Source organism: Larus michahellis, chromosome 2 (genome assembly GCF_964199755.1).
Source record: "Larus michahellis chromosome 2, bLarMic1.1, whole genome shotgun sequence".
Classification (NCBI taxonomy): Eukaryota; Metazoa; Chordata; class Aves; order Charadriiformes; family Laridae; genus Larus; species Larus michahellis.
The window spans coordinates 64966770-64984645 of record NC_133897.1 but is presented as its reverse complement, the minus strand read 5'-3'; positions in this window follow the sequence as shown (position 1 = coordinate 64984645).

Genomic DNA, 17876 nt, shown 5'->3' with positions numbered 1-17876 from the left:
GAACTAGGTCTTGAAATGATTCTCAGCTGCACCCTTTCTTATTAAGCCTAAGTCCAAATACTAGATCAGTTGATAACAACGATAAAATCCAGTAAAACTTTTTACTTTGGGAATGGAGCACAAAGGTTGTTCCCAGTTGGTTTTTTCCTCTGTTTGTCTCCCAAAATGCCATGACAGACGGCAAGGATTCTTGCAAGAATTCTTTGGTATTTCTTACACAAAATAATTTCTTTCAAACCGTTATGCTCCCGAACCCTGCGAGCCCACGCCAAGCCCTGCCACCCCGCAGGGGGGGCTCTGGGTGGGCAGAGAGGCCGAGCCCAGCCCAGGAGCGTGGCGGGAACCCCAGGGCGAGACACCCCACTGCGCCCCAGCCCACAGAGCGGCTAACGGCTCAAGCCCCTCAGGCCGAGGCGGTGGGGCCGACGCTCCCGCTCCGCGCAAGCAAGCCCCGGGGGAGTTCCGCAGCCCCCTGAGCCGGGGCAGGCCATGGGTGACGGGCTTGGGCGATGGGGAGATGGGACGGGGCGAGGCCCTCGGGCAGCCCGGAGGCGGCGGGGCTGCTCGCTGATCTGGGTGGCGGCCTCTTGGGCGGCGGCGAGACCCTCGGGCGGCACGGGGCGGCAGCGGCGAGGAGGGTGCCGAGGGCCCCCAGCAGCCATGGGGACAGAGGCCTCGCGCCGGCACGCGGTGGAAGGGTGCCCGGCCCGCGCACCCAGCACCGCCTCCCTATTGGCTGCCGGGGAGCGCCCCCCGCCCCTCGCAGATGGAGGGGAGGGACGGGGAGGCGGCGGGGCGCACGCATGCGCCATCTTGGCGCTGCCTGAGGGAGGCGGTAGCAGCCGCCCAGCCCTCCGCCGCCTCCTCCCGGCTTGGGCCGGGCCTGTGCTGGCTCACCCCCCTCCAGGCGAGGAACTTTCCCTCCCAGAAAGCCCGGAGCCGAGGCCTGGAGGGACGTGGAGGGGGACGGGCCCGTCTCCCTTTAGGGAGAGGCCCAACAGAGGCCAGAGGGACCTCTCGGGGGACCCACAGAGGCCCGGGGGCCTCCATGGAGGACCCAGAGGCTGGAGAAGCCCTTCCGCCTCCCGCAGGACGGAGACGGGCATCACCGCCCGCCCACGCGGGCTCTTGCGCGCCCCCTGCTGCCTCCTCTGCTCTCAGGCGGTGAGGGAATGGCATTGCCGGGCTTACCCAGCGCTATCGAGGTAGCGCAGCCACCGCTTTTTGCCCATGTGCTGGGGAGCCGCGGTGCCTGCGCCCGGCTCCACCATGGCAGCGGTGCAACTAGGGACGCGGACGCTGCATTCGACCATGGTGACGAACCGTGATGTAGCAGCGGCCAAGGGCCCGCTGCAGGGAGCCCGGCTAAAGCGGCTGCTCTGGGGCTGGCAAGCAGGCTGGCGAGTGCTGGGGCTGGCTCCTGGTGGCCTTGGCTGGCTCTCGGGGGCAATCCCTTGCCCTGCCCCGCTGTTAAAGGTTTTTTTTTTTTAATACAGTGCTTCCTAATGGTTTATCAGCTGTTGCCTCTGGGGTGGAAATGTGCACGTGTTGCTGCAGCCACGTCCCGGAGAGACTTTTCTCTCCTGGAGAGGCACATGAGGCGTGAAAACGAAGTTTTAAGTCTAAGAGGAGCAAAGGGGGCAGAGGAAAGTGCTCAGGGCAGGAATGGCCGTTTGGAGCAGCCCTTGTCACAGGAGGTCCCACTAGCTTTTTATGCCTGCAGGGAGTCTTAAGGGATGGTGGGGTCTGGTTTAATGAAAACGACCTTCCTCGTTCCTTTAGGAACTGAATTGCCACTTCACTTATGCTCCAGGGCTCTGGCCAAGGAAGATGCCTGAGCGCTGGATGCAGAAGTGGATGTGGCAGAGGGCTTGCAGGCAGGCTGCAGGCAGGGTGGGTGGTGGAAGCAGCCCGGCAGAGGGCAGGGCAGCCCCATGCAGGGCCTGCAACTTGGAGACGAGTTGCCTTCTCCCTCCCTCTCCTCTGCCCATCCCGTGTGTCTTATGTGAATCCTGCCGCCGAGAGCTGGAGGGGGCGCAGGGCGTTTGTTTGAGTTCCTGGGTAAGGAAAAATGCGAGGGTTTTCTCGGTTTAGCTCTGTGAAGCCAAAACTCATCTGCAACACTCCTGTTTCTGGCCACAGCAGAGAGAAAGCCGGAGCGCTGAACCCACCGGACAATATTCTAGAAAAGGGGGAAGGGTGATCTTTTGGGGAAGGGGTCTTCCCTGCCCCCAAGGCCAATGTGGCACACATGAGACTCATACAGCTGCCCTGTGGCACAGGGTGATGCTGAGGCTTCTCTCCTGCCTTGGGACCCCCTACCCTGGGCACAGGTGTGGAGCCAGCCCTGGGGCTGCAGGATTCCTCTGCCAGGCATGTCCCCCCAGCCACAGTTTCTCCCACCCTGCAGCAGAGCCCACGACAGGACAATTCTCAGAAAAAGCAGAGAAATCTTCTCTGGGAATTGTGTTATTCTAAAGCAGCTCCTCTGTGCTTCCTGGTAACACCACTTCCTTGTCCTCAGCAGGAAAGGGATTTTAATGCTGTTAAATGATTTTAAAACACCTGTGTGAATGGCTTTGTGTGTGCCGGAAAAGTACCAGACAGTGATGGCAGGGTCAGCGTGGCTGCGGTGCCTGTCCAAAGATTTTGTCCCAGTCGGATTCCTTTGTGCGTGGTGTTTGGTGTGGAGACTGTTGTGATCTCTAAACATCAATAACCAAACACATGAAGAAGTTAGAGATTCACTAAATTAATGCCACCAGACTGAGAGTCTTTCTTTTTGGAGTGGAGTCTCTTGTTGCACCTTACATTAAATGCTTTTTTATTTTTCCCTCTCTGTCTCCTGTATATGGCAAAAAATTCCCATTTTTCTAAAGGCAAATAAACAACAGCTGAATGTGCGAGAGGCTGTACGTGGGAGCAATCTGAAGACATATGGAAATTGTGAAAGCTGCGTGGCGCCAAATGGTAAAGGGTGTTTATGAGGCAGGAGGCTCCAGGAAAACCCGCAGCCCCGAGGTCTGTGGGGCCAAGCCAGAGGTTCCCAGAGAGCTTTAGAACAACGCACAGGTTTCCCTCCCGGCTCTTTGGGTGTGGGATCAATCTCCAGACATATGGAAATTTTGAGGCTGCAGGGGCACAAGGTGGTACAGGGTGGTTTTGAGGCTGAAGGCGGCAATAAAGTCCGCAGCCCTAACGTCTGTGGTGCCATGCAAGCGGTTCCCAGAGAGCTTTAGAACAAGCCACATTTTTCCCTCCGTGCTCTTTGGGTATGCGAGCAATCTCCAGACATATGGAAATTTTTCCTGCTGGCGCGGCACCAGGTGGTACTGGGTGGTTTTTAGGCTGAAGGCGCCAGGAAAGCCCACAGCCCCAAGGTCTGTGGGGCCATGCAAGTGGTTCCCAGAGAGCTTCAGAACAAAGCACATGTTTCCCCCTGGGTCTTTGGTTGTGGGAACAATATCCAGACATATGGAAATTTTGGAGGCTGCAGTGGCGCCAGGTAGTACTGGGTGGTTCTGAAGCTGAAGGCGCCGGGAAAGCCTGGAGACCCAAGCTCCGCAGGGTCATGCAAGCGGTTCCCAAAGAGCTTTAGAAGACGCCACATTTTTCCCTCCTGGCTCTTTGGGTGTGGGAGCAATCTGCAGACATATGGAAATTTTGGAGGCTGGCGCGGCACCAATTGGGAAAGGATTCTTTTGAGGCTGAAGGCAGCAGGAAAGCCTGGAGCTACAATGTCTGAGGAGTCATGCAAGCGGTTCCCAAAGAGCTTTAGAAGAAGCCACAGCTTTCCCTGCTGGATCTTAGGGCGTGGGACCAATGTCCAGACATATGGAGATTTTGGAGGCTGGCGCAGCGCCAAGTGGGAAAGGGTGGTTTTGAGGCTGAAGGCAGCAGGAAAGCCTGCAGCCCCCAGGTCTGTGGGGCCATTAAAGCGGTTCCCAAAGAGCTTTAGAAAAAGCCACAGTTCTTCTCCCTGCTGGCTCTTTGGGCATGGGAGCAATGTCCAGACATATGGGAATTTTGGAGGCTGGCGTGGCGCCAAGTGGAAAAGGGTAGTTTAAAGGCTAAAGGCAACAAGAAAGCCCGCAGCGCAAATGTCTGTGGGGCCATTCAAGCGGTTCCTAAAGAGGTTTAGAAGTAGCCCCAGTTTTCCCTGCTGGCTCTTTGGGCGTAGGAGCAATCTATAGACATATGGAAATTTTGGAGGCTGGCGCAGCGCCAAGTGGGAAAGGCTGAAGGCAGCAGGAAAGCCTGGAGCTCCAAGGTCTGTGGGGCCATGCAAGCGGTTCCCAAAATGCCTTTAGAACAATACATAGTTTCACCTTCTTGCTGATTGGGCGTTGGAGCAATCTCCAGACATATGGAAGTTTTGGAGGCTGGCATGGTGCTAAGTGGTAAAGGGTGGTTTCAGGGTGAAGGCAACAAGAAATTCGGCAGCCCCAAGATCTGTGGGGCCATGCAAGCGGTTCCCAAAGACCTTTAGAAGAAGCCACAGTTGTCCCTCCTGGCTCTTTGTGCGTGGGAGCCATCTCCAGACATATGGAAATATTGGAGGCTGGCGCGGCGCCAAGTGGTAACATGGTTTTTTGAGGCTGAAGGCAGCAGGAAAGCCTGCAGCCCCCAGGTCTGTGGGGCCATGCAAGCGGTTCCGAAAGATCTTTAGAACAACACACAGTTTTTCCTGCTGGCTCTTCTGGCGTGGGACCAATGCCCAGACATACGGAAAATTTAGAGGCTGGCGCGGCGCCAAGTGGGAAAGGGTGCTTTTGAGGCTGAAGGCAAGAGGGAAGCCTGCAGCCCCCAGGTCTGTGGGGCCATGCAAGCGGTTCCCAAAGACCTTTAGAAGAAGACCCAGTTTTCCCTGCTGGCCCTTTGGGCGTGGTAGCAATCACCAGACGTATGGAAATTATGGAGGCTGGTGCGGCGCCAAGTGGGAAAGGGTGGTTTTGAGGCTGAAAGCGCCAGGAAAGCCCGCAACCCAAATGTATTTGTGGCCATGTAGGCCGTTCCCAAAGAGCTTTAGAAGAAGCCACAGTTTTCCCTGCTGACCCTTTAGGCGTGGGAGCAGTGTCTAGACATATGGGAATTTTGGACGCTGACGCAGCGCCAAGTGGGAAAGGGTGGTTTTTGAGGTTGAAGGCAGGAGGAAAACCTGGAGCTCAAAGGTCTGTGGGGCCACGCAAGCGGTTGCTAAAGAGGTTTAGAAGTAGCCCCAGTTTTCCCTGCTGGCTCTTTGGGCATGGGAGGAATCTCCAGACATATGGGAATTTTGGAGGCTGGCGCGGCGCCAAGTGGGAAAGGGTGGTTTTGAGGCTGAAGGCAAGAGGGAAGCCTGCAGCCCCGTAGTCTGTGGGGCCATGCAAGCGGTTCCCAAAGACCTTTAGAAGAAGCCAGAATTTTCCCTGCTGGCCCTTTGGGCGTGCAAGGAATCTCCAGACATATGGAAATTGTGGAGGCTGATGCGGCGCCAAGTGGGAAATGGTGGTTTTGAGGCTGAAGGCAGGAAGAAAGCCTGGAGCCACAAGGTCAGTGGGGACAGCCAAGCGGTTCCCAAATGTTTTTAGAACAAGGCATAGTTTTCCCTGCTGGCTCTTTCGGCATGGGAGCAATTTCCAGACATATGGAGATTTTGGAGGCTGGCACGGCGCCAAGTGGGAAAGTGTTTTTTTGAGGCTGAAGGCAACAAGAAAGCCTGCAGCCCCAAGATCTGTGGGTCCATGCAAGTGGATCCCAAAGAGCTTTAGAACAACACACATTTTTCCCTGCTGGCTCTTTGGGTGTGGAGCAATCTCCAGACATATGGAAATTTTTGTGCCTGGTGCAGCGCCAAGTGGGAAAGGGTGGTTTTGAGGCTGAAGGCAGCAGGAAAGCCTGCAGCACAAAGCTTTGTGGGGCCATGCAAGCGGTTCGCAAAGGGTTTTAAAACAACACACAGTTTCACGTTCTTGCTCATTCGGCATGGGAGCAGTGTCCAGAAATATGGAAATTTTGGAGACTGGCGAGGCGTAAAGTGGGAAAGGGTGATTTTGAGGTTGAAGGCACCAGGAACCCAGCAGCCCAAACGCCTGTGGGCCATGCAAGCGGTTCCTAAGAGATTAAGAATAACACACAGTTTCACCTCCTTGCTCATTGGGCGTGGGAACAATGTCAAGACATATGGAAATTATGGAGGCTTGCGCAGCGCCAAGTGGGAAAGGGTGGTTTTGAGGATGAAGGCAGGAGGAAAGCCCGCAGCCCCATAGTCTGTGGGGCCATGCAAGCCGTTCCCAAAGAGATTATGAACAACACACAGTTTCACCTCTTTCTTCATTGGGAGTGCGAGAAATGTCCAGACATATGGAAATTTTGTTGGCTTGCGTGGCGCCAAGTAGGAAAGGGTTGATTTGAGGCTGAACGCACCAGGAAAGCCCGCAGCACAAGTGTATTTCTGGCCATGCAGGCGTTTCCCAAAGAGCTTTAGAAGAAGCCACAATTTTCCCTGCTGGATCTTTGGGCTTGGGAGCAACCTCCAGACATATGGAAATTTTGAGCTCTGGCGCGGTGCGAAGTGGGAAAGGGTGGTTTTGATGCTGAAGACAGCAGGAAAGCCCGCAGCCCCTATGTCTGTGGGGCCATTAAAGCGGTTCCCAAAGAGCTTTAGAAAAAGCCACAGTTCTCCCTGCTGGCTCTTTGGGCATGGGAGCAATGTCCAGACATATGGGAATTTTGGAGGCTGGCGTGGCGCCAAGTGGAAAAGGGTAGTTTAAAGGCTAAAGGCAACAAGAAAGCCCGCAGCGCAAATGTCTGTGGGGCCATTCAAGCGGTTCCTAAAGAGGTTTAGAAGTAGCCCCAGTTTTCCCTGCTGGCTCTTTGGGCGTAGGAGCAATCTATAGACATATGGAAATTTTGGAGGCTGGCGCAGCGCCAAGTGGGAAAGGCTGAAGGCAGCAGGAAAGCCTGGAGCTCCAAGGTCTGTGGGTCCATGCAAGCGGTTACAAAACAGCTTTAGAACAACACATAGTTTCACTTACTTGCTCATTGGGCGTGGGACCAATCTCCAGACATATGGAAATTTTGGACGCTGGCGTAGCGCCAAGTGGGCAAGGGTAGTTTTGAGGCTGAAGGCAGCAGGAAAGCCTGCAGCCCCCAGGTGTGTGGGGCTACACAAGCGGTTCCCAAAGAGCTTTACAACAAGGCATAGTTTTCCCTGCTGGCTCTTTGGGCGTGGGACCCATCTCCAGACATATGGCCATTTTTGTGCCTGGCGCGGTGCCAAATGCTAAAGGGTGTTTTTGAGGCTGAAGGCAGTAGGACAGCCTTGAGCTCCAAGGTCTCTGGGGCCATGCAAGCGGTTCCCAAAGAGCTTTAGAAGAAGGCATAGTTTTCCCTGCTGGCTCTTTGGGCGTGGGACCAATCTCCAGACATAAGGGAATCTTGGAGCGTTGTGCGGCGCCAAGTGGGAAAGGGTGGTTTTGAGGCTGAAGGCAACAGGAGAGCCCGCAGTACCAAGGTGTGTGGGGCCAAGCAAGTGGTTCCCAAAGAGCTTTAGAAGAAGCCAAAGTTTTCCCGCCTTGCTCTGTGGGCGTGGGAGCAGTCCCCAGACATCTGAAAATTTTGGAGGCTGGCACAGCGCCAAGTGGGAAAGGCTGCTTTCAGGGTGAAGGCAACAATACAGACCGCAGCCCCAAGGTCTGTGGGGCCATGCAGGCGGTTCCCAAAGAATTTTAAAAGAGGACAAAATTTTCCCTGCTGGCTCTTTGGGCGTGGGACAAATCTCCAGAGATATGGCCGTTTTTGTTCCTGGCGTGGCGCTAAGTGGGAAAGGGTGGTTTTGAGGCTGAAGGCAGCAGGAAAGCCTGCAGCCCCCAGGTGTGTTGGGCTACGCAAGCGGTTCCCAAAGAGCTTTAGAACAAGGCATAGTTTTCCCTGCTGGCTCTTTGGGCGTGGGACCAATCTCCAGACTTATGGCCATTTTTGTGCCTGGCGCGGCGCCAAGTTGGAAAGGCTGGTTTGTTGGAGTGGCAGACGGACCCGGAGTAACGATGGAATCTCAATATGCGTATGATCGTTCTCTCCCTTTATTCAAGTTCTCACAAAATATACATAGACAGGCAATAAGAGCACGCACTAGCGGCAGCTATATGATTGGCTTACAGTCTCTGTTCACACGCTGTCCATACAGTTCATTCACAGATCAGGTTGGTTACAGGAATTCACATAGTAAATTGCTTAGTCATTAACGCAACATATTTTCTACCTTCTCAGTTCCCGTTTTTCCCATGTACTAATTCCATCTTCTACCACTTGTTTTGATCTTAATCTAATCTCTCCTAGTAGGGAGGCTGGCTCACGTGACCATTTTCTCTCAGACACATTCCTACAATACCCCCTTTTTCTTCTTGAGCCAGCCAGACCTTATGCATGGCATTTTCAATCATGTCAGTCACTTTGCGGAGAACACATGAGGCTACCATAATCAATAATAATATAACCAACAGTAGCATGAGCCCTTGCTTTATTAAGTCTGGTAACCATCCCGTTATACCCCATGAGTTTGACCAATCATCAAAACCATTTTTTGACCGCTTTTAATTTGGACATGTTATCCTTCTTGTGACGCTCTTAGTAGGTTACCTACTAAACACAATTAAAAACATAATCAAAAAGAACCCTGCTAAGGCAATAAATACCCAGATCCCTAATTTTAGCCCAGAAAGCCAATTTCTTTGGATTTACCCACGAGAAATCCTTTTGTAATATTTCAAATACATTGCGGTTGCTGACAGCACAAGCAACCCTGGAAAAACAATCGTGGTAACATGTCTATCATCATAGTTACTGGTTTTGTAAAGGTATGTGGCAAAAATACCCACTCTAACGCAGTCAGGCCCTTTGCGAGTGCATCATCCCACTGTCCTATCAGGGCATAAAGTTGAAATTCTTGTAGGAAGGTGTTCAATGCGTCTTGCAGCAGTAGTCGACTATATCTTATCTTTCAACATGCTGTAATGCCTTCTGAGCTGTTGGGGTTAATGAACATAAAACATGGGGGGGCGGGGGCAGACACAGTGCTTCAGGGCATCCCCAGTACCTTCAAAGTGTGCTCATGTCTCTCTCCCCCTCTCTGACCCGAGACAGCCTCCTTATATCCTGCACTGGATCGAGTAGAAAAGTACAGGCCAGAGTCGCTGCACACGTGGCCAATGTATGCAGCGAGTCTCACCAAACTCATGATCCAGCTTTGCTAACAGCAGCTGTCTGATACGTGACTCCATTGTTGTAATCCCTTCTTGTTATCTTCTTCTGTGAAGGTCAGGTTCTCATGGATACACACATGGGTTTTTAGAGCAACATAGTCTACAACTCGTACAAGGGTACGATGCAAAGCGGCATTTACAACTGATTGTAAATTAGACAATTATTAGACACATCAAACAGCATACTAAACATAACAGACAAATTCCTTCCACACAGGCGATGAGTATGATTTGCTTCAACCAACCCCACCCCCAAGTCCATCCAGCAAAAAGATTTTCAAAAGTGGTCTCCACAAGTTGCTGGTTCGGTCGGAGCAGTTCCTGCAACTGGGCATGGATGGATTTGGAGTGGTCACTTAGATTCATACTATACAGTCCTTTAAAATCTTGACAACCATGCCTGTGAGCTGAAAGCAAAAAATCAGTAGCAGTTCTGTTTTGCAACATTGCATATTGAATACTGTCTACATCTAGGAATAACTCAGAAATAGCGGTACTAGTAGCATTGTTAAACTTATCCTTGGCAGCAAGAGAGTCCTTGTTATCACGAATCCTTGGCAGCAAAAGAGTCCTTGTTAGCTAGAGCGCATGCAGACTCCCTGTTCTTGCTGGTACTGTGCTTTGATCTTCTTCCACAACAGGCCAAGATTCTCAAGCAGCTAGATAAGGTGTCTGTGAGTCCATTACAGGCTTATGTCATCCAAATGTTTTTCTTGCCAGCACCCGAGACTGAATAACAATTGGTGTGATATATGTGTTTTCCAGCACCCAGGTGCGAGTCCCTTGAGTGTATTTACAGCCCTCCTCGGTCATCTTCCGTTGCTTTCCCATATTCCACCCCCTTGCTCAAGAGACCGCTTCTGCTGGGTTCATTTTAGTCTCGCAGGGTATAACAGAGAGCAATCTACTAAGGCATGCAATAACATATACACATATAGGAAAAAACCAAAAACATATCTCTATGGTACTGCTTTGAATCAGGTGTCCTATTTCTCTTTTTCTGATGCTTTCTCGTAATGCCTATGGCATACTTTTGTGCGAACGTGGCACATTTCCCATCTAATTGTTCCTGGTTGGTTTCTTTTTTTTTCTTTTTTTTATTTTTCTTTTTTCTTTTCTTTTTTTTCCATCACTTATGACTGACATAAAAGTCTGCCTTTACAACAAGAGCTCAGTTTCTCATTTTTCCTTAAGTTTCTCATTTTCCTACAGAGCATCCTATAGATTTTGGCTCAACTCCTTTTCCCAATCAACCATGACCTTATAGACAAACAACAAACAACCAGCGATACGCCCTGCACGGGTGAGCCGTTCCCGAGAGTGTAAACGTGTAGGCTGGTGAAAACTCCCCCAATATTTCAGGACTTCCATCGGTTCTACAGCCCCTACCTGGGGCGCGCTCGCCTTACGCGCTCGCCTTACGTCTAAACATTGTGTATATACAGACTTCTTCACTGGACGGAGTGTCAGCCCTAGTTGCATATGAGAACAGCACCACACCGGGCAGAACACCTGCTCAAGTGGAGTCACCTAACGACACTGCACACAACAAAAGCAAACAGTAGCACACACGCTGATCAGCAGGTATAAGCTGGCGCCCACACACACTTACACAGCAGACTATAAAACCAGCACTTCTATCTCAGGGAGATGACTGGGGAGGGGAGGGGGCGAGGCGGGCAATGGCAGGAGCCAACAGCTCCGGCTCTGTCCTTCTCTGCTGACATTCTGCCTCCTCCCTCGGCCTCAGGTGGAGCAGAGGGGATCAGCAGGGGATCGTCCCAGACCATCGGACCTGGCCTGTTCGATCCCCCTCCCGTGGGTTGTAATGCTGCAAAAGCCCCGGCCGCCGTGGCTCGCTCCGCCTTCATATCTTGTAAGGTCGATAACACCAACCGCTATGTCGTCGCTAACGGTGATGCCTCTTTGTCTCCTTTACTTATCACTTCCCACAGTTTTTTCCCAACAGCCTCCCATATTTCTGGTTTAAAAGCTGTCTGGGGCTCTGGTGCTAATCTGTTCTCTCTGCACCATATTAACAACCTTCGGAGCATACGCTCATCGTATGTCACCCCTCTCTTAGAGAGGATATGCAGGAGAAGTCTTAATATAGCCCCTTCTTCTTTTGTTACTTGTTGCCCCATCTCCTGCCCCGGCTGCTCACCTCTCTCTGGGTGTCCGTGGCCACGTCGTCTGTTTCCTCTATTCCGGATTGCTGCCCAGTCCGCCCGGTCTCAGTCCAGCTGAGCCGTCCTCCAGCCGGTGGGTCTCCTTCTGGGTCTTCCGACCCCCGCATTCCGTTGCTCAAGCCAAGCGCCAATCGGTATCACGTCAGGGTCACCATCTGAGGAGAAATAAGTGGACTCCAGACGATCCAATGTGAATCAACAGAAGGCATTTATTAAGCATAGAGCACCATCTTTTATACCCTGTGTTGTAGCTGTACACGCGACTCGCTTATTTCTGATTAGCTAGTTACACTGTCCATGTGCTCTGCATGCAGTTCGTTCACGCATCAGATTGGTTAGTAGAATTCGCATAGTAAATTGCTTAGTCCTTAGCACAACATGTTTTCTACCTTCTCTGTTCCCATTTTTCCCATGTACTAATTCCATCTTCTACCACCTGTTTTGCTCTTAATCTAATCTCTCACAGTAGGGAGGCTGGCTCACATGACCATTTTCTCACAGACACATTCCTACACTTGCCCAGCAGGTGGTTGCCAGAGCAGTGGTGGTCCCTGAGCTCTAGGAGATGTCTGGAATGGATGTCTGAAAGCCTGGTGCCTTGAGTAGGCTTTCTTGACTTGAAAGGCAGTTGGTACCTGAACGTCTGTGCAAACCTTTGGAGGTTGGCAGGGAAGTGTTGCAAAAGTATTTGAGAGCCGCCGTGGTCAAGGTTTTTCTCTAAGCGTGATCCATGGAAGCATTTCCTAGAGAAGTCTTTAGAGCATCTGCAGTCTCTGGGGCCTTTGTCTGTGATGCGCTTGATTTGTGCAGGTGATTTTCCCAGTTGCTGCTGGGGCAAGGAGTTGGGTGGAAAGTGCAGTGAAAAGCTTTCAGTCTCGCTGAGAGAAATGGAAATAACTGATGTGCTTTCTTCCACTGCAGGGCAGGAAGAGAGGGCCCAGGGCCAGGAAGGGGGTGTTGCCTATTTGTTGGTTCTAGGTGGCTGCTGTTTCAGCACTTGCTGTAGCGTGTCTGTTGGAGGACGGCAGATTGGATGGATCCTTGGTTTCATTCCTCTCAGAGTAACTCTTTTCAACTCCCCCTGTGCTTTTCGTTTCAAAGGATTGCCAGGTGGGACATGCATGGATTGTTTTCCATGGCAGTGAAGTGCAGCCCCCAGAACTGCCTCCCAACCTCCGTTGGTCCTGCCTGGCAGTGGAAGCCCATCAAACGGCGTGCAGCTAAGAGTGATGTGGAGCGCCCTGCTTCCAGCGGGGAGAGCAAGGCTGCTGCTGAAGGGCCAAGCTGTCAGGCTGATGGCAGAGCCAAGGAGCAGAAAGGAAGGATTCCCAAAATGCCAGAGTGCCCCCTTCAGCGTGGATGGCTAGAGCTTTGCAATGGGTGAGCCTGATTTCCTTCCCCTTCTTCCCTTCCTTCTCTCCCTCCTCCTTCCTTCTTTCCTCTCCTCCTCTTGGCAGGAAGGAGAGGAAACAGACAGCTGTTGACAGCTGCCTTCTCTCAAGAGATGCCTTTCAACTGTGGAGATGCCCTGCAGCTCTTGTTGGGGTTTGTGTTGCATTCTGCCTCCTGTATTTTCTTCCGCCCCAGAAACTTGCCTTTGCTAGGCAGCCACTCTCAATCCTTTTGCTGGGTTTCGGTACGAGTTGCCTGCGCACTTTGGTTTTGGAGCCTTCCATCAGGCAATCGTGGGCATGAGGATGTCAGGTTTCCAAGTTGCCAGCTGCGCTTGCTTGTGACGAGCCCAGAACATAACCCCTGGGAGCCTTGGCTTTGTTTCCAAGCTTTCTTGTTGCCTTAGCACTTGTTTTGCACTTTCCTGTCAGCTTTTGCCATTTCTGCATTTGCATGAAAGCGTCTGTAAGGGTTCTTGTTGCCTCTCCAAGAGAAAAAGTCAAATTGGCGGGGCAGGGAAGGATGTGAGGAGGGACGAGGAGTTTTGGGACTGGTTGTTGTAGCTGTTTGAAGAGTGCAGTTTGTTGTTTGTGTGCAGTGTCTTAGGGCAAAGTGAGGCTTGCCAAAGGGGCAGGTGTCTGTGTGTTGTTCCAAGAGCCTTGCTGTGCCCAAGTGAAACTGGGAGGATTCCCTGTGCAGGCTGCTCTGCCCCAACTGCCTGTCTCCCTGGGCTCCATTCCGTCCACCCTTCTAGATGTTAGAAAGCAAGCCAGCTTCCATCCCATTTTACTTTTTCCTTGAAATCCAAGAGAAAAAAGATGGCTAATGTCTGTGTGACCATGTGTTACAGATATGTATGTGTAACAATCCATGGATACAAATTGCCCTTGAGTACCTTTCAGGTGAGAGCGAGTCTACTTCCTTGCCCTTGTGAAATGAGGACAGTTTTTTCTGCTTTGTCCGAGTGTCCTTGGGTCACAGTTTCACCAACTAAGGATGGCGACAAGCTTGTGATTGGTGTGGGAGGAAGTTCTTGTTTCTTGATTGGCCTGCTCTGTGGAAAACTTGTTTTGCAGTCCTTCACATGGTGGAAACATTAAACTTGCTGGAAAAACCTGGGAGGTGGACATGTATGTTTGGTTGAAATCTCTTCCTGGAGGCACGTGTTCATGTGCATGTAGCGTTTTTAAGGTGAAAGTGCCAGGGAAATGCTGCTTTTCAAAGGTCTTTGTGTGATGGGAAGTGGCAGTCCCTGTGCAGGTTAAGCTGCCCCGTGCTCCCTTTGGAACTCCCTGTCCTAATCTCTCTCCCTCTCAGCACCATTATCTGTCTGGTTTTCCAGGCTGTGAAGTGAAACTCTCAAGTTCTGGGAGCTTTTTGCGCTCTTTCTTGATTGCAGAGTGGTGTTTTAGCTTGAGAGCTGTGTGGTCTCTGTCTGCTCTGCCTGAAAATGCACGTGAAAGGAGTCTGCCTGGTTTGTACGCCTATGGGTGAGGTGGCCAGCTGGCCCTTTCGGTGGGGTGGCTGGTGGTGGATGGCCAGAGTGATGGTCATCAGGAATTCCTGCTGTTGGTACTTGCCCTGTATCTGCTTGGGTCCAGGGGTGGAGATGGTGATTTCTGTGGCATCTCTGGAGTCTGGCTCTTGCCGCGAGACCTTTGATGTTGCAGGGGTGGGCTGCTGTAAGCTAAGTTCAGTATGTTCAGTTTGAAACCGTTCCCTCTCATCCCATGGCTCCCCTCCCTGACCCAGAGCCCCTCCCCAGCTCTCCTGGAGCCCCTTTAGGGACTGGAAGGGGCTCTAAGGCCCCAGAACCTTCTCTTCTCCAGGATGAACACCCCCAACTCTCGGCAGCATCACAAATGTGCGAAGCCTGATGATGTGTGTCCCCCCGGCCCTGCCGAGGGCAGCAGGGCATTACTCACACTGCACACGCGCTTGCCCATCAGCACAGGAAAGAGCAAGCTCGTCACCTCCAAAAGGCCATTTCCTAAGGAGAAGCGAGGCCCAGCTCCCACCCAACTGCTCATGCAGAGCACAGTGTGAACAGGCTGTTCCTCCCCAGGGGCTGGTCTCAGAGAACCTCCTGGGGGCACAAGGACGCGAGCCCCAGCTGAAGGGCCAGAGCCCAGGAGGTGACCCTGTAGACAGAGGGGACGGGGGCTGGTACGCATACAATTTCCCCACCGCCTCATACACAGAGGCTTTCAGCCGCCACAAGCGCTGCCAAGCGACCAGCAGCAGGGATCCCCTGACGGGGTTTACTCCACACCAGTCCTTCGCGGGTTGCGTAGAGGACGGAGAAGGCACCAGGTAAGGTGTTCACAGCAGCATCACCCTGCTCCTTCCATCACACCCTCGAGCCCCCTCTGCTTAACGGGGATGTCCCAGGAGGACCTGGGTAGTGTCCTTACACCACCCGCCCCCCTGCAGGGCTTCTTTTCTTGTTGGTTGGGGGGTTTTCCCTCAAAAAAACCTAATTCTGCTTTTGTAGTCAGCAGAGCACAGGGTCAGCCTCAAAACTGCAGTGCCCAGACGGCGAGAACCGATGGGAAGGGGAAAGGACGCTTCAAGCATTCAGCCACCAGGTCCGAGCGGTAATAAACAGCTAAAATCTTCCACGTCCTCAGGGATACCGGGAAGATGAAGCATCTCCTGGAGGGACAAACCACGACACATTGCCTTTGCAATACTTCTTCCTTTGGAGAACCTCCTCCGATTTTGGGACGGATTAAGCTCATCAGTTTGAAAGCAGAGAGCGATGCGGCTGCTGACCCGCACCACAGCCAAACCACCGCATCAGTCGGCCCAGGAGAGCAGACCTTCAGGCGAGAAGCAGCACCGGGAAGGCTGATCCCACCCACGGCAACAGAGGGCACGGCCCCAAAAGCACCAGCTTTCCCCCAAAGGTGAGGAGAGGAGAGACCGCATCACCGGGAAGGAATCACCTCCCATGATGGTAACTGCCATTACAGAAACAACACCACACGGTTATTTATACAAGCATTCCAACACGGGGCTTCCAAACCAGCTATTGGGCAATTTTTCCTCTGCGATGGTCAAGGAAAGACCTGAAATGCCACTCCAGCTCTGGAGCGTAAGCTGCGGTGGGGGGGGGGGGAGGAATGAAAGGAAAGGGGAAACCCCATGTTTAAACTAATCTAGCTGGGTCTGAGCGTAACAGAGCGAGGATCGACACAAGCTCTTCATTGGGCAGACGCCCGGAGGCAGCGCCTGCGGCAGAGCAGCAATAATCTCCTTCTTCGCTATTACTGGGATTCTCGCTGCTGAACAACGTCCTGGCTGTCCCTTCAGGATTTTGGGACAATCCCTTGGAGGTTTTGGTGCTCTGATACCCAGCCTGGCCAGAGTCTTCTTCCTCCAGCGACTCTAAGTGAGCTAAAACCCACAGTGATACGTCAACCTCTTTTTCAATGACAAAAAAAAATAAATCACTCTCATTACCAGATCAAGTTTCATTCCAGGAAGGCTCTTCAAATAATTTAAATATTTATTTTAATAAAAAGAAATAAATACTTATCTTTTCACATTATAAAAATCCCTGGAGACAGCAAAAAACAAACCAACCCCAACCACAGGGTGTTCTCTTGCAAATCAAAAGACGGTAAATGCTTTCTGTTGATGGTCATCACAAATCCGGTTGTAGGAATCAAGTAGGTGGTGGATTATTCCAGAAACAGAAGAAAACTCTCTTGGAGGAAACAGTAGTTCAGCACCTTGTTGTTGGGAAGATAAATTCAGCTCACACAACTGTGACCACCACCAGATGAGTCCCATTTGTCCACAAGGTGGCCACGTGCGCTGCAAGGTGTGAGCAGCCCTCTCTGTGATGGCAGTTCTCAGCATTTGTTCTTAACCTTCCCTTGGCCAGGTGACACCAACCTTTCTGGCTTGCACTTAAGGTGTATTAGCTAATTTCAAAGAGAGTTACTGTCTCCAAAATAGGGGCAGGCGGGGGGTGGGGGGAAAGAACAATCTTAACCACTACTTCTTAACCTACAGAGAAAAATTTTTTTCTTAACCTACAGAGAAAAATTTCTAATACCAATAAGGTATTAGTAAAGTAACTAGAAGAAGAGCTGGTCACCCAAAGGTGATCCCAAGGCTACTCCTGTCGTGCATGTCTCACAGCAGCTCTTGATGGAGTATTTCCCACACCATCTTCTTGCGGAAGTAAGGCATGTGGGTCTGAAAAGAAAAGAAAACTCCATTAAATACACCTCATGGCAGAAAGAGACACAAAATACCAATAAACACCCAGTTAATTCTTTACTGTGAAGTTCCTTTTAAGAACTGTCAACACTTGCCCTTCGGGTACAGCCTGGCTTTCACCCACACAGCTCCTAAGAGGGCGGCATGACACCAAAACCAGATCTCCTTGACTACACAACAGCTTACAAGCACTTTCACAGAAGAGCACTGCCTTGGAAAAGAACCAGGGTCTTCATTGGTCAAAAGCTGAGACCCATTTCTCCCAAAGATCCGAAGGCCAGATCCCACAAACCCACTGGCTGCGGTATCTCGCCCAAGAGGAATCTCACTGGGAGCAGATACCTCAGCCGCTGCGTAACTTCCCTGGCTCTTGTCTCTATGCGGAAGAGGCTGGAGCTGTTTAGAACCTTCACTCACCTGTGTAAAGGTCATCGGTTTGTCTCTGCAGATGTAATCTGCGTATTTGCAGGTAAACACGCTGCAGTCGCTTCCATTCGATTGCTGAGGGATTTCCTAACGAATGCAAAGAAGATGGAGAATTTGCCTCTATCTTCAAGGAAAAGCAACTTGGAAGTAGCACCCATTACCAAAAATACCCTAACCAGACACTCCTGAACTTGCACCATCCCCAATAACTGCTCCCCAACACAAGGAACACACCCCAGGAACTGCACATCATCCCTCCCCTGGGCTTCCTACGCTCGGATGTTACAATCCAAATTCCTCGCAGGCTGATAAGGGACAGCAGGCTTCCTCCCTGCAAGGTGTCTTGAGGTTCGTACTGTGTCTTTCTGAAGTGACGTTCCTTAAATCGAGTCTT